Source organism: Caretta caretta, chromosome 1, assembly GCF_965140235.1.
Source record: "Caretta caretta isolate rCarCar2 chromosome 1, rCarCar1.hap1, whole genome shotgun sequence".
NCBI lineage: Eukaryota > Metazoa > Chordata > Testudines > Cheloniidae > Caretta > Caretta caretta.
The window spans coordinates 79608407-79633985 of record NC_134206.1 but is presented as its reverse complement, the minus strand read 5'-3'; the positions used below and the strand labels follow the sequence as shown (position 1 = coordinate 79633985).

Below are 25579 nucleotides of genomic sequence, written 5' to 3'. Positions count from 1 at the left end.
ATTGGAAAATACAGCTAAAAGTCATTATTATCTGGCCACAATACCTAAGTGGTCTAAAAATAGAAATGATTCATCCAGTCAAAATTACCATCAAATGTAAAACCAAACCCATGAAAGAAAAAGTGTGGGTGTGGGGGCGGATGCAAGGGGGGAACCAAACCCCACAATTAAGGTTTCAATTCACTACCAACACACAACAGGCCACAGTAAGCTGATAATAAGGGGATGCTTAATATAGCCTTAGTGGTGGAAGATTAAACTTTAACCCTTTGATTGAATATTTTTAGTGGGTCCATTGTTAGCATTGTTGGTTCATTTATTTATATATTGACATTTCTCTAGGGCTAATCATTCAAAGATCTGTGAACATTCATGCTGGGAATATCTGACTCCTGGTGTCAAATGAAACATTTTTGTCAGTGTTTCTTACAATCTCAGGATTGTAGCGATTATGCTTTTGCATTGTTTCTTAAAGTAAATAAATAGTAGAAATGATTAAGAATGATTGACTGTTAAACTTGGTTGGAAAGCAAAGCAAAACAATGATTAGTTTCAATTTTTTAAAAAAAATTGGAAAACCTTATTCTTAATTCTTCTCTCCCCAACATCTTAAAATGAGTTAAATTGGTTTCTTTAAATGTTGTCTGTATTTTCAAACAAGTCCATTTTCTTGTAAAATATAAACAAATTACAACTTGTAGCAAATTTTAAGACGGAGTTACAGTTTATTAAATATAATGATTTAATAATGGAAATTCCAATAGAACTTCTACTGTGGTAACTCTTCGGTATTCAGCTGTATAGGGGTCTCTATTAATAGATTGACAGTTGCCAGTGTGAATTTTAGAATGCCTTAATGTTGCAACATACATCTGGCCATATCACAATTTTACCAGTGATAGTTTTTTATTTGGATACAATCTCCCCTTCCACATTAATGAAATATTAACTTTCAGTGTGGCATATACTATATAGAGAATTTTTTTTTGATTGATGCTATGTATCAGGCAAGCTTTCTTTACCTCATATCCACCAAATACTTAGATGGTCTGTTTTACTATAAAGTGAAATTTTGGGCCTTCATTGCTATCAACATCCTTACTGAGTCTTTATTAATATATTTTGAAAGAAGAATGTCTCATGAGTCAAGTTGTTCAGTGAGATTTTGGGATGACTATGAGCAGCAGCAGCTATACCAAAACCAGCCTTCACAAATTATACCATCATTTTACAAACTAGTTTAAAGTAATCTAATCAATTTTATTTTTGAGAATCCCTATACAGTAGACATTCTTAACATAATAAAGATGAATTTTGTGTGGTCCACGTGCTCTCTGGAGGTCAGATTGAACGCTATTTTACTATCTTGGGCATACCATAGATCTACTTGGACTAAAGAAACTCACCCTTGTCCTTTGCAACATGACTCATGCAGTCTAGCTACTTCCTCAAAATTTTACAAACCATTCCACACCGGATCTCTCTGCAAATGTGTCTCCCACCTACCCTAGCTTACTTTCACTACGATATACTTTTTTTGTGTGTGTGCATGTTTTATGTATGAAAACAATGTCAAAGAAGAAAAAATAGTGTTACCATCAAATAAGGCCTGGTCTATGATTGCTATTACGTACAGTGGATTTTCTGTAAGCAAAAAGTGCTTTCAGTGTTTTATGACAAATAATGTGTAAATTTAAAAAAAAAGCATCAGGAATTTGGAACACTAGGGCATCACTAGGGCTTTAGGGGCAGTTTTTGTCTCTGTTACATAGGTGAAAGTTATTCTTGATTTACTCCGGTTTAATTGAGAGCAAAATTTGGCTCGTGATGAGTTGGTTATAATTCTCCCTCTTAGTTCAAACATTTGAAAATGCAGGGTGCCATGTGTAGAATTCAGATGGAACATTCTACCACAGAAGTAAAGGCGGTATTCTGCTCTCATGAAATAAAATTTTAACCAGTGTCAGTAGTCCAGCTACTACTAGTAGTACAGAAGAAATATGGTAATGTGGCCATTAATTCTGAATACTGTGTGTAAGTTAGATTCTATGGTGTAGGGCACAATAGAATTGTATATAATATAAAAATCTAAGTTCTCTGTTATTCAAGAAGGGTCTACATGACCGAATTATAGAAGTTACAGATGAAAAGACATTTTAAACAATCAGTTATCCAGGATTGTTTCATACAGGTCAGTGTATTTTAGAGTCTAGTTTAACAACCGAGGCAATGTGACTTCCAACCCAGCATTATTTTCAATGTTAATTTTTTTAGGTAAACAAATAAGGTCCCCACTGTGTAACTTTATGCACTGTGAGTAATCCTACTGACTCTGAAAGGACTACTCACTGTGTGTAAAGTTTTAAGTACATGCAGCATTGTCAACTCTTGCATTTTTATTGCAATATTTGATCTTTTCTTTAACTTGACTGCAGGTGCTGGGCTTTATATGAATCATACATTTTTTTTAAAAGAACTTTAAAAAAAAAGTTTCTAGCCCTTATTGTTGTAGAGTAAAGCTTGGACATGTGAACCTTAGAGACTAAAAAACCAGAAGGCAAATAACAATAATCCAAAATGTTGGGGTTTTTTTTAATTTCATGTTTATGTAAGCCACTTTCATGACTTTTCTGAGGCCTGGCATATGATTTTTTAGGTCATTTGGGGTTGGCAGTATTACACATGTACAATGCCGGGCTGGGGCGTAAGTATGAATCATTCAATTATGTACTAACTCCATCTAGTTTAATTGGTAACTATTATATACTTATTAGCTGATCATGTATTGCTGTAATTTACTAGGTAATTCCAGTTAGTAATGTAATTAATATGAAACTATGGTTCATAGGAGATCAGATATATTTTTACACTTATTTAGTAATTACAGGGTATTTAAGTATATTTTAACAATTGTCCATTTAATTATATGGTAAAGACTACTGGTTCTTAGATGGCATTTGCTCCCTGAGTCTTAAGCTGTTAGCCGGATACCGTCTGAAAATATGAGACTACTTGTGTTGATGTAGGAATACAAGTAAGCTCTCTCCTGTTCCACTTTAAAACTCAGCTAGTTTAAACAGAATAATATCATTTCATTAATTTGATGAGGGCAGTGTGAAGGAGCACTGCCTAATGGGAGCGTGGGAGTGGGCACAACACCTTCTGGTGCTTTGGGGAAAACAACGAGAGCATGGCCACCGAGACACAAGCAAGAGGGGGCAGAGTCTGCACCCCTATGCTGCTGTGTGATGCAATGAGGGGAGGCATGATGGTTTTCACCTCATTGATCTCTTCTTTCCCACTTTGGAGAGGCTAAGAGCTCCAGACAACTTTTACAGTCCCACTCTGCACTCTGCAGGGTGCTGGGTTCAGTTCTTGTCCCAAATCACCCAAACAATGACTTTCACTTAGGAATGTTTATGAGGATGACTGAAATGCGTCTCACTATTGGTATGTCTCGATCCAAAACACCCAGATTCTTGCAACTCTTATATATTAGAACAGTGGGAAAAGCATTAATCTGACTGTGATTATACTGAACTTTTGCTTTCCTACCAATTCAATTTTAAAGAGAGGATGAATTCCACTTTTTGCTAATAATCAGCGTTAGAACTTTGTTTAAAAAATTATCCAGTTTTACCTGCTATATCTTTGTTAATTCTAGTTCTTTATTAGTACATTATTTTCATCAGTGTGAGCAGAAGTATGAACAAATAAAAGTATTCCTGCCCTGAAGAGATTAATCTCAAGGTATCTCCAAAAAGTACTGCAGTGTAGAACAATGGCACAAAAGTGTGTAAGCCCAGCTCTGAGGTGTGGTTTAAGCTTCTCTTTGTTGCCAGCAGCTTGGAGCAGCTTCTTCCTTCTGACCAGGCTTCTGGTTCATTCTGGTAGTAGCTTCCAGCTTGTTCTGTCTCTGCCCTGGACTCATGGTGTCTGGGAAATGGAGTCTTGAGCCTTTGTAGCCATTGCTGCTGTAATACAGGGACAAGTCCCCTAGAGGCGTAGAGTAACGTGTCAGGAACAACCAACTCCAGACAGGGGGTTACAAATGGGTAAGGCTGAGGAAGGGAGGAAGTCCAACCAGGACCATCTCGTAATGTGTAATGTAGCTGTATGGGGCTCTGCATTTTTTTAAGTGTGGGGGGCAACTTTGTCATTCGCTCCTAGTCTGCTGCTTCACCAAGATCCTTTCTCCTGCCCCAAATTGTTTAATTTGGAAAGATATATTGTATTAGGCCTTCAATGACAAGGGCTTTCCTCCCTCCCTTCACCTCTGCTGACAAATGCCTTGTCCCCATTCTCTTCCAAGAAGCTGGTCCTCCTCTCACAAATGTACTGTACTGTTCATTGAAATCCTCTTATGCAGCATTCTAGAGCTGGACTTGAATCCACTAGTGAAAGTGTTTGGGATTTATTATGCCTGTGACAGGGCACACTGACCTCTTGTGAGTGCCTCCTGTTGGGTGGGTGCGATCCTGCACTCTTCCCTTTCTCTGCTCCTGTTGGCTCTTGTCCTCATCAGGCGGGTCTGCAGTGCATCAGCCCTCTGGCTAAGTCACACACTGTCAAACTGCATGAAAGAAGTTACCCTTCTAGGGTAACAAAAGTCCAACAGGGCCTATCACTGTGCCCTTGTTGGTATCTGCTGCCCTGTTTCTGAGCTCAGTTTCGGCCCCTTCTGGGTAAGCTTTAAGTCTGTCTGTGCCCTGTTTTAGAGTCCAGGACTTTCTCCCTGGAGGCTTTGTTCTCAGTAGCTCTCTGGTGTCCCTTTTAAGTCCTGCCCTTCATTTGGGCTTCTCAGCCAGCCTTATGCTCTTGTCAGGACTCAGGCCACTTCCCCAGTGGCCGGTGGGGGGACCGGGGCCGACCCACTACTTCAGATCTTAACCTAGGGACCCTATAAACAGCAGCCCTGAACTGCTTTTTTTAAATATTTGCTGCCGCCTCCTCTTGGCTGTTTTTCACTCAGTTCCATCTTCATCTTGGGTTGTCTGTCTGAGCAGGGTCTCTCCCAGGCCTCCTTGCCTAGGGAGTTTCTCTGTCTTCCAGTCCTTTTTCCAGTTTCTGTCCTTATTAACTTGTGGCAACAGCATGAGCACATGAAAACTGAGCACTGCACACTTGTCTGCTGCATTTGAGCAGAGCTGCTCTCCAGAAGGCTGCAAATGTGAATAATTCATCTGCAGTTTTAGTACTGTGATGGGCACCAGTTAAAAGGGCTGCTTTTAAATGTTTGTTCACAGAATAAAATCGTATCTGCTGACTGTGTATGTTGTGCCCAGTCCTCCTCCCACTGAGGCTAGTGGGAACAGCAAGCTCTCAGCATGTATGAAATTGGGACACTTTTATTGATGCACCTGAATATGGAATAAGATATCTAATGTCAGTCACCCAAGTTTTAAAACTTGGGCCTTCACTTCTCTGTGCTCCAGTTTCTGTAGTATGAATGTAATACTTGTATACAGTATATCCCAAAAGGTATGTGATGCTTAATGTACATAAAGCCCTTTGGTATCATCAGATGAAAAGCACTAAAAAAAATAGTAATTTAAAATTCTCAGAGAGTCACCAAGGAACTGCATTAAGGTAACTTACAATAGAGAAATGGAACCATTTCAGTATATAAAATCCCAAATTATCATTTTTCCAGATCTTCAGCTTGTGGTTTTTATCTTTATTGGAAAATTTAAGACTCATCTGCTCAATAAAAATGTCTTACTAATTTTTTTTGGACTTTAAAAAACAACACTGGCTTTCAGAACTCATCCTTATTTCTTAAAATCACACTTGTAACTCTAAATCATTTAGGTTTTGTGGATCCCCCCTCTGAACATTTTTAATATCCTTCAGCTCCAGTCGTTGCTGTAGAGCTGCTCATAAAATTACATGGACATGCATTTAAATTTTTTTTAAAAAATGTATTTATTTTACACCAGCGGTATGTAGTTATATGCTCAGATCCCATCTTCACCAACTATCAATTCTTTCTTGTGGCATCTATTTGTTTCATTTGGAGGAGGGTATATTCTGGTGAGATAGCTTTTGCTTACACATTTGGCTTATCACACAGGAGACTCCTGTGACATGATAGTTGAGAGCCTGAGCGGGTCTGGGATGCTGTGTGGCTTTGGGGTAGGAATGGTAGAGAAATTTGGTGGACTTCTATGCTGATGACACAAAAGAATTCTGATTAGTAAGAATTGGCAGGAAGTCCAGGACCTAACCAAACTTGTGGCCAGATTCTTGCTGGTCCTTATGTGGATGTGCAGACATAAAAATTCCCATCCCATTACCTTCTTTTCCTGTGTGGCCTACATATGGACCAGGCAGAATTGCTGGTGAGGATTATAGGGACTTCCTCTTTCCTACTTCCTTGGGGACAGAAGGTACCTGTGCACTGGCCAGCGGAGTAGCTTCTAGTGCTCCCATGGAATGGGATGGTGCCGTGTCAACCCTTATTTTCAGCTATGCCTAAATGGCACAATCTAGCTCTAGATAGCTAATCAGCATGATTGTAGATGAAATTCAAGTGCAGACAATGCAAAGTAATGCACACTGGAAGGAGGAATTTCAGCTACTTATACATATTATTGTGTGCTATTAGTTATAACCACACCCAAAAGAAAACCCTCCCCACAATTAAAACAAAAAGAAGTGGAGCCTTCCTGATGAGGCGCTTGTTTGGAAACCTGCATGCAGAGACATCTATTTTCTCCCTTTTCAGAGCTCTTCTGTCTGTAATGTGCATGATCATTAAGAGTAATACAGCTAATCTGTACTACTTTCAAGTAAGTACATTTTATGTAAAATGTCATAAAAATGATGAATGACAACACTAGTGGTCAATTGATCAATTTTAGAGTGTATACGCTCCTATTAAAATAGACACTTATCATTGTCTGTTATATCATTCCTATTGAATAGGCTAGTTTAGCTGATTAATAACAACATTGCTCTCATGTAGTGACCCGAGACTGGAGCCTATAGATATTTATAAAACCCATCAAACTAATTAAACTTTAAAATTCTCCTTTTATGTACATACTTCCCATGTGCTCCTCCTGTAAAAAGCACTATTTCTAATATTACTAGTATGAATGTTATTTCTAAATGCAGACAAAGGATTCGAACCCAATTCTCTTGAGCTCACTGGTGAAACTTTTATTGGGTTTAAGGACACCAGGAATTGGATGCTAAAACATAACTAATATCACATGGATCATTGTAGATTCAGTTTTTATTTTCTTCTTTCAAGGTGCTTCTATGTTTCATTAAAGTACCACAGAAATATGTGGTCATGTTCTGACTTTAGATGTGCATGCTGGTTGGTGAGTTGGGGCTACCGTGCTCTTCTGGTATAGATGTAAGTGGGATCCCTTTATTGTTTACCTTAAACTGGAATGTGGTCCATGTCTCCACTTTTTCTTCCTCCACCCGTGACCTCTGTTACTGACTTCATTGGAATTGCATTAAAGTAACAGAGAATAGATTTTGGCTTTAAATCAGGACAACAGGACCCTCTTAGTATTTAAATACATATGGTCCCGAAGGCACTAAGATTTATGGTAGTTCCAGTCTCTCACAGGAGAGAATGCTGTAGCCGTGGGTCAGCTGCAGAGAAGACTTCTCTCCTGCTCCACTGTTGTTGTTGACAGTTGATTTTTTTCCTGATTTTGTCCACTGTCATTATGGTAGATTCTTTCAGAGAGAGGCACACCTTGGAAGCTTGGCCCCACCCTGGCGGGGCCTTAGAAATCCAATGTGGGAGCCAGGACTTTCTGTGTTTGTATCCTTTTGCTTTCTTCCAGTAATTCAAGAGAGCTGACAGCTGCCTTAAGCAGCCATCTGAGGATTTTCCCCCAGGGCTGTTAGGCTGGCTGGGAATCATGGGAACTCGGTATGTTCTGGTCACAGACCTCCTAGCCCATCTTCCTCCCCCATGCCTCTGCCAGGCTGCACTAAGCACTGCTCCAGCATACCTAAGGACTTACCCACAGAATTTTGAATTTGATGTAGGATTTGATGAGAACCTGGTATAATGATTGGAAATTTGGAGTGAAATGCTTTCAACATTCTGTATTACTGGGTCATCAAACCACCACAATAACTAAACTGCTGCCATTTTGCACTGTAGGTAAGGCCCATGCTGAGTCCATCTCTTTCTAAAATTGGACGTTTGCCTTTGCTTTTTGGGTTGTGATAGCAACTTAATGAAAGATTTCACAAGCCTCTTTTGGTTACATTTAACTCTTTAATGAGCTCTAGGTTGTATATTCACCTTCCTCATTTGTAGGAATGATCCACTTTTTTCCCTAAATATATTTAATTAATGTAGCTTGTGTTTTGTTTACCCTCTGAATAGTTTTCTTTTCTGTAATTAGGCAAACTGGGTCCTGAACTACTGTACAGGGGCAGCGGCATAACATTTTGTGAACACTGTTTTGATCTTCAGTGTTGATCTTTAACTTCTTTACAATATCTTGCAAAGCATAAAAGGAAAAGACATGCCAGAGTTTACATAAATTACTGGATATAAACACACTGTTAAAGATTTTCTCTCTGTTCAAATTTTTCTGCTGTGTTGATGTTTCTTTATTCTTCCTCGGGGCAATTCTGAGAGTGACTCTCTACTAAGTTTTGGGACAAATTAGTATGGTATTTGCAATATGAGTCTCATCCTTTCTCACATGTAGCATCTTAAGCACATTTGTTCATTACCAAAAAAGGCATTTTTGAAAGACATTTATTCCTTTAACAGACCTTCATGTAAGGAGGCTCTGTCAAGCAGTGGAAATTGGAGGTAACTGGCTTACTGCATGGAAAATGAATTCATTCATCAAGTCTGCTCCTTGTATGGGCCATCTTTCTAGGCAGTTTTGCATTTCTGTGAGATGAACGTTCTTATAAATGAATTTTTTTTACCAGTTATTTTTTCATTGTAAAATAGGGTGCATTGTACAGCATATTTTTGTGTGGAACACAGGACAGCAGTCTGATTCCATACAGAGATTGTTTTGTGCTATTTCCATTGAATTGTTTGTGTATAGTAAGAACGTGGCAGGCCATTTATTTGCTTTGCATTTCTTTTAAATGCACTTATCCAGTGCTCCTGGTCTTGTACAAAAAAGGATGAAAATAATTTAAAATCACCCCTAAATGATCATGATTCAAATTAAATTTTAAACAAACTGGTACCATTTATCCCCTTTAATTCTTTCTATCCCACTGTCTCCTCCTGGGAAAGTAAATATGCCTTGCAGCATGCCCCCTGAAAGTCAACAGATTGGATGAAGATGCATCCTCAACTAATGTGATCTTGCCAGCAGCCTCAAATTTATAAATCCAGAGGGCTGTCGATTTGAGCACCTCATCTGTTGATCAGTTGATCTCATCTGCGAAAGTATCACTTGCGGAGAGATATGATTTCACTTCGTTAAGTCCCAGTACATTTAGGGCTCTAAAGGTCAATCCTAGCTCCTTGAATTTCTGGTATGTCAAAGTAGCAATTAGCACGGGAACCATCATGCATACATACTCTGTAGAATTAGTGTTAACCATCATAAGAAAACTAGTTACCTTGTCTTCTTGAATGCACTATGTTGTATTTCATTTCATAAATGTGTATGAGGGCAAATATTGCGTTTGTTCCTCCAGTTGCTTCTGAAATTTAGCAACTTCTTAATAGGAAAAAATGTCTTCATTTTGAAAATGGGCAGGAAGATAAATCAAAGTTATTTTGTAACTTCAAGCAAGATTATGAAGACAGATAATACTGCATTTCTACTGCAAGAAGGACCAAATAGGTTTTTCATCCAGTGCTGAACCTAGCCGGGAATGCACCCTAAGGATGCTAAATCTACGTGTGGTGGGTGAATGAAGGCACTTGATACAGGATTAGATGGGAGAGGGGGCAGAGAAATTGGAACATGAAACTTGCATGCCTCAAGCTACTTTTGCATAACTGCAATAAACACATGTTATATTCAAGATTACATGTCAGAAGTATTGTTAGTTCTATAATTATGGAGACAAGGGTGTGATGCTCCTTCCTCTCTCTCTGGTGCAGAGATGGGAAAAATTGCTGGAAAAAGTCACAGTGAGAATATACTTATGAAAAAAGTGACTGTGCATGAACACCTCAGTCCCCTTTTTGAAGCTGGCCATACATAAAAGGTTGAGGAGTGATGAATAGATAACAAACTGAGTATCTTTAAATGGCATGTTTTACCTATAGTGGAGCTTTTACTCTGTAAAATCTAGGATTGGTTAATCCTGCTCTGTGATTTCCCTCTCTTTCTGGCTATAGGGAAATGGGCTGATGGTGTCATGAATTTCACATGTGAGTGCTTTCTTTTCTGCAAATTGGATTTCACATTTTGACTTTCATTTTCCATTTTTACACTAATTAACTAAGCATAAACACTGGAATGCGTTACCTAGGGAGGTGGTGGAATCTCCTTCCTTAAAAGTCTTTAAGGTCAGGCTTGACAAAGCCCAGTCTGGGATGATTTAGTTGGGGATTGGCCCTGCTTTGAGCAGGGGGTTGGACTAGATGACCTCCTGAGGTCCCTTCCAACCGTGATATTCTTTGATAGTTTATGTGGAATTAAAGTATGCTGTTGAACCACAACAAGTATAGCTCCAACAAGAAATTAAGGTTGCACGAGTGTTTCTATTCTAAAGGTTTATTTTCAGATGCTGAAAGCTGAAATCTCGCACCTTTGCTCTCATTCTGGGAGTAATATGTTGATGATGTTGCAAGTCTCAGCAAAAATGGTAGAACCATTTTTGAGTATGAAAGGTCTTAAAATAGATAATTTTGGCCATTATTAAAAAAGAAAAAGTTGCGTTTTTTTTTTTTTTTGGAAGAAGCAGTTTGGTGGGAGGTGATAAAAGTTTGGTCAAACCAGTTCATAGTTCATGGATACATGTTCCAGAAATCTGTTGAAAATCTCTATTGATTTGACAGAGTAGTGTGGGCTTAAAAACTCTGTGCACAGGTCCTGTTTTTTGTTGTATGAAAATGGAATGTTGGTCAGTTATTAGTAAAATAAATGGGCAATATGTATCCATATGTTGTACGGATGTAATCATTTAATGTATGATTTCTTAACATCCTGCTGACTTCCATGTGATGTTGATGTATAAGAAATCTCATGGAATTTTGTTTTAATTCAGTGTAGTAATTGGAATATGAACTATATAAAGGTGTATGGAATAAGGCAGAATTCCACAAGAATTCTTCTTGTTCTGAGTGTGTATATTGTGCAGCCGAGCATTCTTTTGTGTCTTGGAAATAGTTTTACATTTTAAAAATCATTTTATTAAAGCCCAAACCTAGGAAATTAAAAGAATATGATAGTTGCAATCATACTCCTGACAGAATTCTGCACCCCTGCAGAGGTGCAGAATTCATATGGCCCACGTATTTCTGTGCCCCTCCCGTGCAAAAAAAATGCAAAAGAAATCTTCAGGGTTACATGTGCCTCTTCCCTGGCAGCCCAGGCAGTGGGTATGTTCCAGTGTGCCTGGAACAGTCTCAGAAATTCAAATCACTGTGGGAGGGACTGGGCATGTGTACCTGTGAGGGAGACGTTGATCACCATCGAAGGTGGGTGCCTGCCAACAATTGTGGCTTGCTGGGGGCATAGAGGGGTAGGTCTTTTTATTATGCATGAGGAAGGCTCTTTCCCTGATGCAGAAATGTAGCAGCCTGCATCCTAGTAACATTGTTAATGTTCCTATTATTAGTTAACTATTCCCATTCTCAGTCAATTCCCCCAGGAGCAGAAAACCTGTAAAAGTTTTAAGGTCCCTACATTGCCAGAGTGATGTAAAGCCTTACAAATGACAGTAAGGGAATCAACTAGGAAGATCTATGTGCTTTCTCACTCTTTTTCTGTGCCAAAGTGGCACAGTGGGGTAAGATTACAGCTCAGGATTTATTTTACTTACCCATTAAAAAAAGATTTTGAGGGCAAATAAAACATTTACCAGGCAGTCAATAATATGTCAGGACAATCAGAAGCAAGCACTTCCCAAAGTACCCAGTCCAGTCCAGGACAATGATTAGCAAAACTGTATGACTTTCATGTGTGAAAATCTGAGCAATTTAAAATGACATTCTACTTTTTTTCCTGTTTGGTGTTCTGTGATGTAATTTAAATGAAAATCCATAACTGGATGTATAACTGGAATGCAGGGTATATGTTACCAAGTGTTTGTAACTTAACTTTAAAGTGTTTAGGAAATGCTGAATAGTTATTGTGACTTTTTTTTCTTGATTGTAGTTTAAATAAATTACCAAAACAATTGAAACTGGTGTGATTATATTGCATTATTTTGACAAATAAAATATGCAGAATTTTAATTTTTTTGGCGCAGAATCCCCCCAGGAGTAAAATCAGTTCAGTCAAATGTCTGGAAATGTCAAAATTAATGGGCAGCATTTTGTATGAGTTTGACAGAGGGCAGAATGATTCTGTTTTTCTTTGCTCCGTGCAATTAATTGCCCTCTTGTAATTTAAACAGCACTTCTTATTAAAATGAATCTTTTCAGGATGGTGACACATAAGAGGTGAGAATTTACTTTGTATTTAAAATTTCACAAATGGAAAAAAAACTATTTAGCTTTTAAAATGTAGGTATTGCATATGCATTTTGACTATTTTTTTTTTATTCTGGTGTACCAGAAGGTTTTTTGTGCATTCATATCTGCACTTTGGTTTCCTAATTCTTGCTGACAAATAAGCTATAATGGCTGAAAGAGCCAACACTTCCAGATTAAGGACTCTTTAAAGTACATACGGACACAATTTCAAAAGATTAGTGCATTCCCTATTATGTTTTATATTACACCCGCTTTTGACAAACCAGGTCTTAAAATATCAAAATAGTACTGGTGCATTTAAAATTAAGACATCAGAAGAGAACTTTTCCCTGTCTTCATTGAGAATTAAGAGTTTGCAGACTCCCTGTTTCAAATTTCTTCCTAACTGAAAGCAAGAAAGCAGAGATGAGCAATAAGGTGTCTTTTTAAATAATTCATTAGTTTCAAATATTAAGAGTTCATAAAGAAAAAGGGATCAACCTTGCAAACCTTTATTCAAGTGATATTGGGTATACTTATTAGAACAAGAACTACTAATTTGAATAAAGCTTTGAAAGGACTGAGATAAATATACAGAATTCTTGCAAATTGTATGTTTTGTTAATGAATCCTCTACTCCCAGCTAATAGGTCACTCAATGCACTCCTTTCTTATCTAAAAATAACATCATAATGACATGGTAAAAACTAAACTCTGCAACCAGATGAGCAAAGTATAGAGCTCCCCTCCCTGCCAAGACCTTTGTGGTGTTGTGGTCCCTTACTGGTAGTGTTACCTCATTTGGGTTACAAGTAAATAGTGATTTCGGTGATATCTCTCCATGGACCCACATCCCACTCCAATTAAAGTCCAGGGTACCGTTTTTACTTCCGTATACCCTGCAAACTGGATTGGTGGCACAGCTGCTGCTTCTTACCTGGACTTATGACGCATTTCAATAAGCGTGTGTCTCTGATTTCTCTCTTTACTAGATGTCATACACTGTAGAAGCCTTTATAGATATTTCATGCTATAGGAATTCGAGAGCTAGGTATCACGTGTTGCCTGGCAACTAGCATCCCACTTTCTGTGACTCTTGCTTCTCTTTCACTTTTAGTCAAAATAACAATGAAAATCACAATATGAAGCACTAAGTTTATCTTCAGAAATATTTAGACTAAACTTCAGATAATTTTTATCACAAACTCACTGCAGCAATATACAAAAACGCCATGTTAATAATAATAATTAATAATAAATAATAAACCCACCCTTAGACACACAGAAAATAAACGCTAACCAAGAATTTTAAGAGAAGATACTATGGAAAGCAACTAGCAGCTTTGTTTGTAAGAACAAACTTAAACACTTGACCCCATTGTAACAGGTTAGTACTGTATATATGAAAAATGTCCTTTCAGTCCCATATAAGACTATACATTTGAATGTTAACATTTAATAAATACATATTGGCATTTTAACCTATTCTTTGTTCCATCTGGCAAAACATTGCAATCACAGCAGACAAAACAGTTGTTCACAATGTGAATTATAATCTTAAATACTTTTCTGACAGAAGCCCTGATGGCACAGTGGGTTGATTCTTAGTTTTGACTGCTTTGAATTAGAACAGTCTGGAAGTCCTTTTTTGAAGTTACACAACACATACAATCTTTTAGTAGCCTCTGGCTACTACACAGTTGCAGACTCTGAAGAATCACTAGTCTGTATTATCCCTGAAACTTTTGAATTTAGTTGTGAATTAGAAATCCAGTAAAGAGGGCAAGCCTGGGGGTATCTAGTGCTAATGGTGCTGCTGGAGATTTGAATTGGGAAGTCCCTTCCTACAGAGTTTTCACTTCCAGAAAGGAAGAGAGCACCTTGTCTTGGTCTCAGACAACCCAATTCTCAATCTAATGCTCAGAGCAGCATTGATGGGCTTTGAAGAAGTCATATTCAGCCCTCCTCCTCAGGGAGGATTGCTGGGACTCAGGGCTTTTGAAGATTGTGAAGATAGTGTAAGTGCAAATTTAAGGGAAACCAATAAGACAAAATGCTTCCTTTTTATAATAAAATAAATGATTGGACAAAGTGATTCATAAGCCAGGATATTTCCAAAGGTGAGATTTGCTGTCTAGAGAATATAGTTATTTAAGTCCTGATTCAGCAAAGCACTTAAGCCTGTGAGCAGCATATAGCATTGCTATAGTCCAGCTTGGGGGTGACAGAGGCATGTACTGCTGAGGCTAGGTCATCTTCTGCAAGGATGGTTTGTCTCTTTGCTTGCCAGAAATGATGGAAAGTGTTCAACGTGGCCGCTGCTCTGTGAGAGCTTAGTGTCAACAAGGAATGCAGGAGCACTCCTAAACCAGTGTCTGTATTGATCCGTTGTGGTTGTGTGCCTTCAGCTGAAAGAGACTGCTCTGCGGCGTCCAACTCTTCCCCATGTTTTCTTCTGCCCGCCAGTCTTGTTCAGGTTCAGCTTCGTCCAGCTATGCTTCAGGCATGGGTTGATCTCTGCCAAGAGGAGGGTCAGTTTTGTGACAGTGGCGTTATTTAAAATGAAGAAGAGATTGAATGTCACCTGCACAACGTGAGGATTGGGCTTATTTGCCCAAATCCTGGAAAGAAGAATTTAACACAGGAATAACCCTCTAATTATGCTAGTGAGCATTGCTCAATGAATTTATGAAAAATAAATTCTGTATAAATATCACTTTCATGTTTCCAGTATATTAACTATTTGTGACTGGGTTTGCCCCTGCAGCATCCCCTCATGCCCATCAGGGCATGACTCACCCAGGTACAGGTCTCTGTTGGTAGGTCGCTATCTCTTGCTACGTCTGAGGTAGTGGTGCTTTAGCTCAGGGGTCAAATCACACTTCAGTTCTACCACTCCCAGAGAGTATTAAGGTACAAAAAAAAAAAAAAAATCTGGATAAAAAACAGCTCAAAACAGGTCATTGAATGAATATTCTGTGGGATCCTGCTGTTCTGTTCAGGGCTTGTGTTCAAGTAGTCCATACTTTATTTGGCCCCTAGCAACCTGTCCTCCCTTCTAACAGAAGGCTCTTCTGATTGACAGCCTTGCTTACACTCTGGGTTGCAACCAGGCTTCTTTCACATCAGGAGAAGTGGAGCTCTGCCCTCCTTCCTTGTCAGTCCAGAACTGGGGTCTCCTCCTTTTAAGTCTCTCTCTATTCCTGACATCTGCTGAAGGCGTTGGGAGCCATTGTACTTTCGTTGCCATTGTGGGGCCTATCTGCCTCATCAAACTATTCTATTTTGATGAATGAATATTAAGTATTATTTATAATTTAAATATATATATATATATATTCTCAAAGTAGAGAGAGAAAAAATATAGTATGTTCATTCAAAGTCTGTACATTAATAAGATGGACCTGATATCTCATTTCTGAATCTGACCCATACATGTTTTCCATCCCCAATGGTAATGTTTTGCAAATCAGTGAGGGTGTTAGACATGCTGGAAATACCTTAGTTACTCTGTTGCCCATGAGATCTCAGATGGATTGGACATTTCAATTCTTTGTTTTCTGCTGGTGAGAAAATGAGCCTATGGCAAATATGTGGTAGCTTTGGTAAATGTTAAAAAGTTTTTAAAATTCTGAAACCCTAGTTTTATGAAAACAGCCATTTTTTGGTTGGAAAGGGACACAACTGTGTTTTCTTTTTGCCAGTTCTCATAAGTCTGAGGCCTGGTCTACAGTACAAAGTTAGGCTGATGTAAACCATCTTGTGTCAACCTATTTGTGCATGTGTTTACACTTAAATTTGTCTCCAACCAATGCAAACTCTCCATTACATTGTTATGGTAACACCAGCTCCGTGAGCCGTATTGAGCAATGGTTGAATTACTGAGGTCAATACAGTGTGAGTGTAGATGCTGCATTACTTAAGTTGATTCTAACAGTCCTCCAGCAACGGTCCCACAGTGCCTGACAATGACCGCTCTGTTCACAATTGTTAACTCCACTGCCTAGGGGTAATGAAGACTGGAAGCCACTCCCCTCCTTTAAAACTCAACATATTTTTGAAATGTCTTTTCCTGGTTGTTCATCTTGGCAAGCCCACTTATAGAAGCTGTCCATTGTCATGTGCAACTGCCCAGTTAATCACACCAGCTACATAATTCAGATGCACTCCAGCCTGGAGTAGACAGTAGATTTTGGATCTCCTGGTCCAGTGGAAAGAGGAGACTGTTCAAGCACAGTTACAGGCCAGCTATAGAAATTTGGATACCTATGAGCACAGTGCATGGGGAATGCAGGAGAAGGGGTACAATGGGGAGCAGCAGAAGTGCTTCCTGAAAGCCAAGGAACTGCAACAGGCCTATCAGAAAGCCAAAGAGGACAACAATTGATCCAAAGTCAAGCCTCAGACCTTCCTCTTTTACAAAGAGCTGCATGCGATATTTGGCGGAGACCCCATCACCACTTGCACATACCATGGATACCTCCGAGGAGCCTGAGTCCCTGGCATGAACAACAAGGACGGAGGTGGAGCAAGAGGATGGGGGATATGTGACCTGGGGACTCCATTGTGCTTTGAGCCAGAGCCTGTCTGAGACTCCACCGCAGTCCAGTCAGTCCTGGCAGTCGAGAATGGGTGATCCCAAAGTAGGGGAAGGAACATTTGGTAAGCATGTATGTTTGTTTCTCATTACAGTGATGGCATCCCCAACTTAGCAGGACACAGCTATCAACTTTTCATTAATTCACAACAAAGAGAGGTAGAGTTGTTATCTGCTTTTTCTTCCCCTGTAGAGTTAGGCCGGGGCATCCCGGAGCAGTTTATGTACACAGATGTCCCTGAAATCCTTCTGAGAGCTCTTGATGAAACTTCGATCGAGTTCCTCTACCATCCTCTCCCAAAAGTTTCTCTGGATGTTGGCCTTATTTCTTCACGGTAGGACACTTTTTTCCCTATGCCAGTTGGCTATAATTGTGGCTGGCAGCATTGCAGTAAACAGTCTAGCCACATATGGGCCCGGATAACTTTGAGACACCAGCAGCAGCTTTGCCCTCTGTGCCTTTGTTACCTTCAGGAATGAGATATCAGCTAAAATCTCCACCACATATGGAAAATGGTGCTGTATTCAGTGACACTGACCTATACTCCCATATAGTTTCATGCATTTCCCTCACCCCTGGCAGGCCATATTCGCTGTGGCTGGTGCTGTGAGTGGCACCGTGCACAATCACTCTGAAGCAGAAGTGTCAGTAGTCAAGTCTTGTTTAAAAATTTAGGAGAGCAAGGGAAGGGAGTTCTAAATCTAACTTTTGATTTCCGTTGAGACTAAACAGACAGTGGTACCTCTTTGTGTTTTATCTGCATTTATGGCTGTTGTGGTCTTGAGGGGTTCCCCCTCCACACCGTTGGAATGCCTGACACAGAAGTGGAGGAGAAAGAAGAGGACTTGGAGTGACATGTTCAGTGAGATCCTGCAAGCCAGTGCTGCATTATCCTTCATAAGCAGAGGGCTTGGAGGATGAATATTGAAGACTGTATGGAGAGGAAAAGAGCAGAAAGGCCCAGGAGTCCCACCAGGAAAAGGAGAGGGAGATGCATCAGGACATAATGGGGCTTCTCTGGCTGCAGACTCTAGTGGACCTACAATCCTGTGCTTGCCTCCATTTGCAGGCCATGGGGTACTACAAAGTACAGTACCTCCCTACAACCACCCTCCACATTCCACATGGCATCAGGGGCCGCATCCCTTCCCTACCACTCTACACAGGGGGACATTAAGGGCAACGACAGCTTCATATACACTAACCTGTGAGAGCCTCAGTTGATGTATGTGTAGCTAAAATGGACATGAATGTTTCTTCCTCTTATTTAACCTCTGTTCCATAAATTTATTAAGGTTTTAATGTATTTGCTTTTAAATTACACAGAATTTCTTAAGATGTTTTCATTAGTCAATAAAACTGTATTGTTTGGTAAATAGTTCATCTTTATTGATTTCCAACATATACTGCATAATGTCTGGCGGTAGTGAAAGCACCATTTACTTGTTGTTGTACACTGTGACACAACTCATAGGATCAGTGACAAACAGTGTAATAATGATAAATGTACAGGAAGCACCACAACATTAACCAGTGCATTGTCAGTATTATAGATGTGCACCAAGCACCATGCAATTCCTAACAGGCCCCCAGACTGTAGGGCTAGGTGACGCACAGTACACCACAATGCAGTACTGTGGCTCGCTGTTAGTGTTCTTTCAAAGCATCCCTAAGCTGTATAGCTCCATGTTGAGCTCTTTTGATAGCCCGTGTGTCTGGCTGTTCAAACTCCTCCACCTCAGTGGCAACTTCCCCCACTTTTCTTCACATGTATTGTGCAGGATGCAGCAGGCAGCTATAACAGTTGTTATATTTTTGTTACTGAGATCCAGTCCAGTAGGTAAACAACATCAGCGAACCTTCAATCTACCAAAAGAACATCCAGCTGTCGTTCTGCTGAGCAATTAGTCAAATCTTTCTTTGGTGCTGTCAAGGTGGTTGGCATGCAGCTTCATGAACTGGGGAGTAAGGGGTAGGCTAGGTCCCCCAGGATCACTATTGGCATTTCAACAACACCAATGTTAATCCATTGGCTGGAAAAGAAAGTACCTGCTTGTAACTTTCTGAACAGTCCTGTGTTCTTAAAGATGTGAGCGTCATACACCTTCCCTGATCAGCCAACATTGATGTCGGTGAAACATTCCTGGTGTTCTGTCAGTGCTTGCATAACCATAGAAAAATAGTCCTTTCTGTTTGATGTACACTCTGGCAAGTGGTCTAGTGCCAGAATGGGGATATTCATGCCATCTATTGCTCCAGCACAGTTCAGGAACTCCATTGCTGCAAATCCATCCATTATGTCCTGCACATTGTTGAGAGTCATAGTCATGCATAGCAGGAGATGATTAGTGGCCCTGCACCCTTGCATGACAGTTGCCCCGCCAGTGGATTTTCCAACTCCCAAGCAATTTTCCATTGACTGGTACCAATCTGGCATTGCAAGTTTCCAGAGTGTGATCGCCACTCCGCTGTCAGTGCAGCTCTCATTCTGGTGTCTCTGCACTGTAGGGCTGGGTGACCTCAGCACACAGATCTAGGAACATGGCCTTGCACATCTGAAAGTTCTGCAGCCACTGCTCCTCATCTCAAGCCTGCATTACAATGAGATCTCACCAGTCAGTATTTATTTCTTTGGTCCAGAAGCAGTGTTCCACCATTTGCAGCTGCTCTATGAATGCCACCATCAATCTGCCCTCCAGGAAGTCATCATGTTCCCCATGGCTCTTCTTGGGGCTCTGCAGATATTTGAAACTCAGACAGTAGGTTCATGTGGCCTGTGCTTGCAATGCTTATGACAATAGCGTCCATGCTTCTCTCAGAGATGGTGGACCATGACAAGTCCTTCCTGGGTGGAATTTTCAAAATAAGTATGAAAATTATGTGATAGAGATGGCAATGGAGAAATTTGCATGATGGGAACGCAACCCTGCTGTCCCAGTCACCCCCTTTGCTACTTGTTTCTGCCCCACCATGCACTGCCAAAACTTCCCCAAAAACAGTGTGCTGGACTGTGGCGAGTTGCACATTGTGTTACCTGCATTGAAACAAGCGCTCCTAGTGAGTACGTGCAGTGCCGACACACATGCTCAAGTGATATGCTAACTGCTGCAGCTTTGTGTCTATGTAACTTGCATTAGCAAAAGTTTGTAGTGTAGACCTGGCCTGAGACTGATGGTTCATGTTTGTTAGAGACTTTGCTCTGTGATTACAGAGAAAACCCTTGGTCATTTAAGAGTTTTGGATCAAACAAATGTGGTGTTCTCGTTTCCAATCCTCTTATTTTGTGCTGTAGGTTTTTTGCTAGTACTAAAAACCATTATTGCAAAATGATACTGGATGTAAGTACTCCTATTTGGACTTTTCACATCATGTTCCATTTACTACTTAAAACAAAACAAGTATTTCATAGCAGCCTTATTTAAACCTGGAAGAATAAATTATCTTCACAAAAATCCAGGAAGTGTTTTTTTTTGTTGGTACTTTTATTGAGAGTTGCATGTTCTCAGCACATCTGAAAATTAGGCCATTTTATGATAGGATTACTAGGAGCATGTTTACACTGCACACTAAGCCAGGGTCTGTGGGACCTGGACTTGTAGACTTAGTGTTTCCAAGCCCATGCTTGAGCATGGTTACAGGGACAAACCATCCCAATGAGTCGAAAGAATAGTAAATATGGCAGGCGACCAGCTTGGCTTAATGGTGAAATCCTAGCGGATCTTAAACATAAAAAAGAAGCTTACAAGAAGTGGAAGGTTGGACATATGACCAGGGAAGAGTATAAAAATATTGCTCGGGCATGTAGGAATGAAATCAGGAGGGCCAAATCGCACCTGGAGCTGCAGCTAGCAAGAGATGTCAAGAGTAACAAGAAGGGTTTTTTCAGGTATGTTGGCAACAAGAAGAAAGCCAAGGAAAGTGTGGGCCCCTTACTGAATGAGGGAGGCAACCTAGTGACAGAGGATATGGAAAAAGCTAATGTACTCAATGCTTTTTTTGCCTCTGTTTTCACTAACAAGGTCAGCTCCCAGACTGCTGCGCTGGGCATCACAAAATGGGGAAGAGATGGCCAGCCCTCTTTGGAGATAGAGGTGGTTAGGGACTATTTAGAAAAGCTGGACGTGCACAAGTCCATGGGGCCGGACGAGTTGCATCCGAGAGTGCTGAAGGAATTGGCGGCTGTGATTGCAGAGCCATTGGCCATTATCTTTGAAAACTCGTGGCGAACCGGGGAAGTCCCGGATGACTGGAAAAAGGCTAATGTAGTGCCAATCTTTAAAAAAGGGAAGAAGGAGGATCCTGGGAACTACAGGCCAGTCAGCCTCACCTCAGTCCCTGGAAAAATCATGGAGCAGGTCCTCAAAGAATCAATCCTGAAGCACTTGCATGAGAGGAAAGTGATCAGGAACAGCCAGCATGGATTCACCAAGGAAAGGTCATGCCTGACTAATCTAATCGCCTTTTATGATGAGATTACTGGTTCTGTGGATGAAGGGAAAGCAGTGGATGTATTGTTTCTTGACTTTAGCAAAGCTTTTGACACGGTCTCCCACAGTATTCTTGTCAGCAAGTTAAGGAAGTATGGGCTGGATGAATGCACTATAAGGTGGGTAGAAAGCTGGCTAGATTGTCGGGCTCAACGGGTAGTGATCAATGGCTCCATGTCTAGTTGGCAGCCGGTATCAAGTGGAGTGCCCCAAGGGTCGGTCCTGGGGCCGGTTTTGTTCAATATCTTCATAAATGATCTGGAGGATGGTGTGGATTGCACTCTCAGCAAATTTGTGGATGATACTAAACTGGGAGGAGTGGTAGATACGCTGGAGGGGAGGGATAGGATACAGAAGGACCTAGACAAATTAGAGGATTGGGCCAAAAGAAATCTGATGAGGTTCAATAAGGATAAGTGCAGGGTCCTGCACTTAGGATGGAAGAATCCAATGCACCGCTACAGACTAGGGACCGAATGGCTAGGCAGTAGTTCTGCGGAAAAGGACCTAGGGGTGACAGTGGACGAGAAGCTGGATATGAGTCAGCAGTGTGCCCTTGTTGCCAAGAAGGCCAATGGCATTTTGGGATGTATAAGTAGGGGCATAGCGAGCAGATCGAGGGACGTGATCGTTCCCCTCTATTCGACATTGGTGAGGCCTCATCTGGAGTACTGTGTCCAGTTTTGGGCCCCACACTACAAGAAGGATGTGGATAAATTGGAGAGAGTCCAGCGAAGGGCAACAAAAATGATTAGGGGTCTAGAACACATGACTTATGAGGAGAGGCTGAGGGAGCTGGGATTGTTTAGCCTGCAGAAGAGAAGAATGAGGGGGGATTTGATAGCTGCTTTCAACTACCTGAAAGGGGGTTCCAAAGAGGATGGCTCTAGACTGTTCTCAATGGTAGCAGATGACAGAACGAGGAGTAATGGTCTCAAGTTGCAGTGGGGGAGGTTTAGATTGGATATTAGGAAAAACTTTTTCACTAAGAGGGTGGTGAAACACTGGAATGCGTTACCTAGGGAGGTGGTAGAATCTCCTTCCTTAGAGGTTTTTAAGGTCAGGCTTGACAGAGCCCTGGCTGGGATAATTTAACTGGGAATTGGTCCTGCTTCGAGCAGGGGGTTGGACTAGATGACCTTCAGGGGTCCCTTCCAACCCTGATATTCTATGATTCTATGATCTGCATTGCATTGTAAACCTGGGTTTACAATTGCTAGACCTGGGTGTCTCAGCCATGCTAAAGCATCCATACTACACTATGCAGACTCTGACTCAGGTCTGTGACTTGACCTGTGTCCACACTGCAATATGGCAGCTCTTGAACCCGAGGTGCAGCAGGACTTAGTCTCTGACTCTTTCCCTTCCTCCCCTCCTCCACAGGCCAGGTCCCGAGTGGTTGCTACCTCAGTCAAGGTGATTTGTGTGTAGATGGAAAAGGGGTTTGGGCTTAAACCTGGGTGAGAGCCCAGGCTCAGTGTGCAGTGTAGATCTACTGTCTGAGTTTGAAATTGCAATTTGATGTGTAGCTTTTTATTTCCAGTTCAAATCCAACCCAAGTCATAAGTAATCAAAATTTTTACCTTTTGATATCTCTATGGTGGCCTGTGTGAATTGAAGTGATGGCAGGTATCCACATTGCAACTAATCCTAATTGGCACCCATCTCACTGGACAGGTGAAGGACTGAATGTATGCCCTGGAGAATTAATTCCCTGCTCATCCTTAAAGTGTGTGGGTTGATGCGCAATCAGGGGCAGTGTTGTGGTCATGGGGTTTGTGATGTGCTTACACTGTCTGTTAAGGATTTGGGCCAACCAGGAACATTTTCATGAGCCTTCAATCTCACATACAAAAAGGATGAAAAAAGACTGGCATTCTAAAGGTGAAAGGGAACTAACAATTCAGTGCTCAGTAAATTGAGTAAACATGCATAGGGGAATATATAAACAACACCAATCATTCATCATTGTTAATGAAGGAACCTTTTCACGGGTGGGGCGGGTGGAGGGAGAGAATTGTGCATGATTTAATAATGTAAAACAAATGCAGCTATGATTAGTAAGATAGCTACACTTAAGCATTTTGAAACACACATCCCTGTTCTCGTTATTACCATAGCCACAGTGAGCTAATAGGACTTCCAGCATTCACTGGTAACATGAAGCTAAGTTGCACTGTAGGATGTTTGTGTAGAGAAATAACTGATGAGAAAATATGAGAACTGGAAACAATTACAGGTCAAACGAACTTTCCTTTTGAGGGATACCCTATGGAGCTTTGAAATGCTGTACATTTAATTTAACAGTTTTGTGACTGAGTCCTTTCACAGTCAATTTAGATAACCATGCCATGTGTATACATTTAGGACACAGAAAACCTGGCTCAAGTGTTCAGTATTTGGATGTTGGCACAGAAAGGGGCTGCTAGGAAGTCAAAGACCTCTCCCTACAGTGTGCAATTCAAAAAAAAAAAAAAAAAAAAAAAAGTAGACGTCGCTCAGTGCTCACTGGCTCAGTTGTAAGCCAAAGAAAATTTGCCTCATGGAATGGAAATTCTGAAGCAATTCAAATAATGCCAAAGGAGATTAAACAGAAAAGACACTCTCCAAGATACATCAAAGATGGGACAAATACTCTACAGTAGTTAGAACATTCCAAGCCTACAGAATTTAATTAAATTTAGTAAGGTCATTGTTTCTAGGGAATTTGCAACCATTTGTGACTCATATTAATGTTAATTGGAACTTACATTTATTTTATTTCTAAAAAAAATTGGATTAAAAGTTAATAAAAAGTTATATAGATTTGGTGCTTAATCACTGGGATGTTAGTGGGTTTCATTAATGTTTACTATCTTTGCTTCTTTTCCAGAGTCTCATATTGTTTTAAAGGTAAAAGGCTGTTCAGAATGTTTAAACCTGATAGCTATGTTAATGTATGTATAGCAGTAATGAAATACTGGGTTATGGCTTAAAAATGAATAGGTTATATACACGTCACTATTGGAGAAACAGCATCAGTTTGAAAAAAAAATCAAGTTATAACAGATTATTTATAATAGCTCTCTGATAACAGAGTTAGTCTTGAATTCACACAGTTTACTTTATTAAAGGGGACATATGAAAGTAAAAGTCCATTCCAGTTATATGCATGCATTCTGGCAAGAGGTTTAAGGCACAGTGTCAAAAAATTAAAGGCCACAGTTTTGGCCTCTGGTTTTTTTAGGTTTTTTAAAGGCTTTACAGAAATTAGAATATACTTTGCAAAATCTACTGGATTTTTATAGTTTATCTAATCTGAAGAAGCAAAGGAAATAAAAGTATTTTGTTTATCTGTTTCTTTTAATGTCATAATTTTTTTCCCGTGGCTTAATTCTGAACTATGAAAATTTTTTGCCACATATAACCTGCAAACCTTTAAAAATATTCATTCAGATTATTAGATCTGCTACAGTCTTACTTAGCCCCGGTCTACACAGCGGGGGGGATTGATCTAAGTTACGCACTTCAGTTATGTGAATAACATAGCTGAAGTCGATGTACTTAGATCGACTTACCGTGGTATCTTCACTGTGGTGAGTCGACTGCTGCCGCTCCCATATCAATTCAGCCTGCGCCTCTCGCGGAGCTGGAGTACAAAAGTCGACGGGAGAGCGCTCGGGGGATCGATTTATCGCATCTAGACTAGACGCAATAAATCGATCCCCAGTGGATCGATCGATGCCCGTCAATCAAGCGGATAGTGCAGACATTCCCTTAGTTGTATTCCTTTTTTATGAATATTCTAGTGAATGAGTTTTACTAGCAAAAAGGTTTGCCTCAAACAGCAAATATTAATTAGATCTTGCAGAATATTTCTAGCAAATAAATTTTGAAATCAAAATTGTAAGTACTTGACATTG

General features: G+C 40.3%; 1 protein-coding gene across 7 annotated transcripts in view; it reads left to right on the top strand.

Moving 5' to 3' along the window:
* KLF12 (KLF transcription factor 12) overlaps positions 1 to 25579 on the top strand; it is a 370886-nt gene that overhangs the window by 88228 nt on the left and 257079 nt on the right. The window lies entirely within an intron of this gene.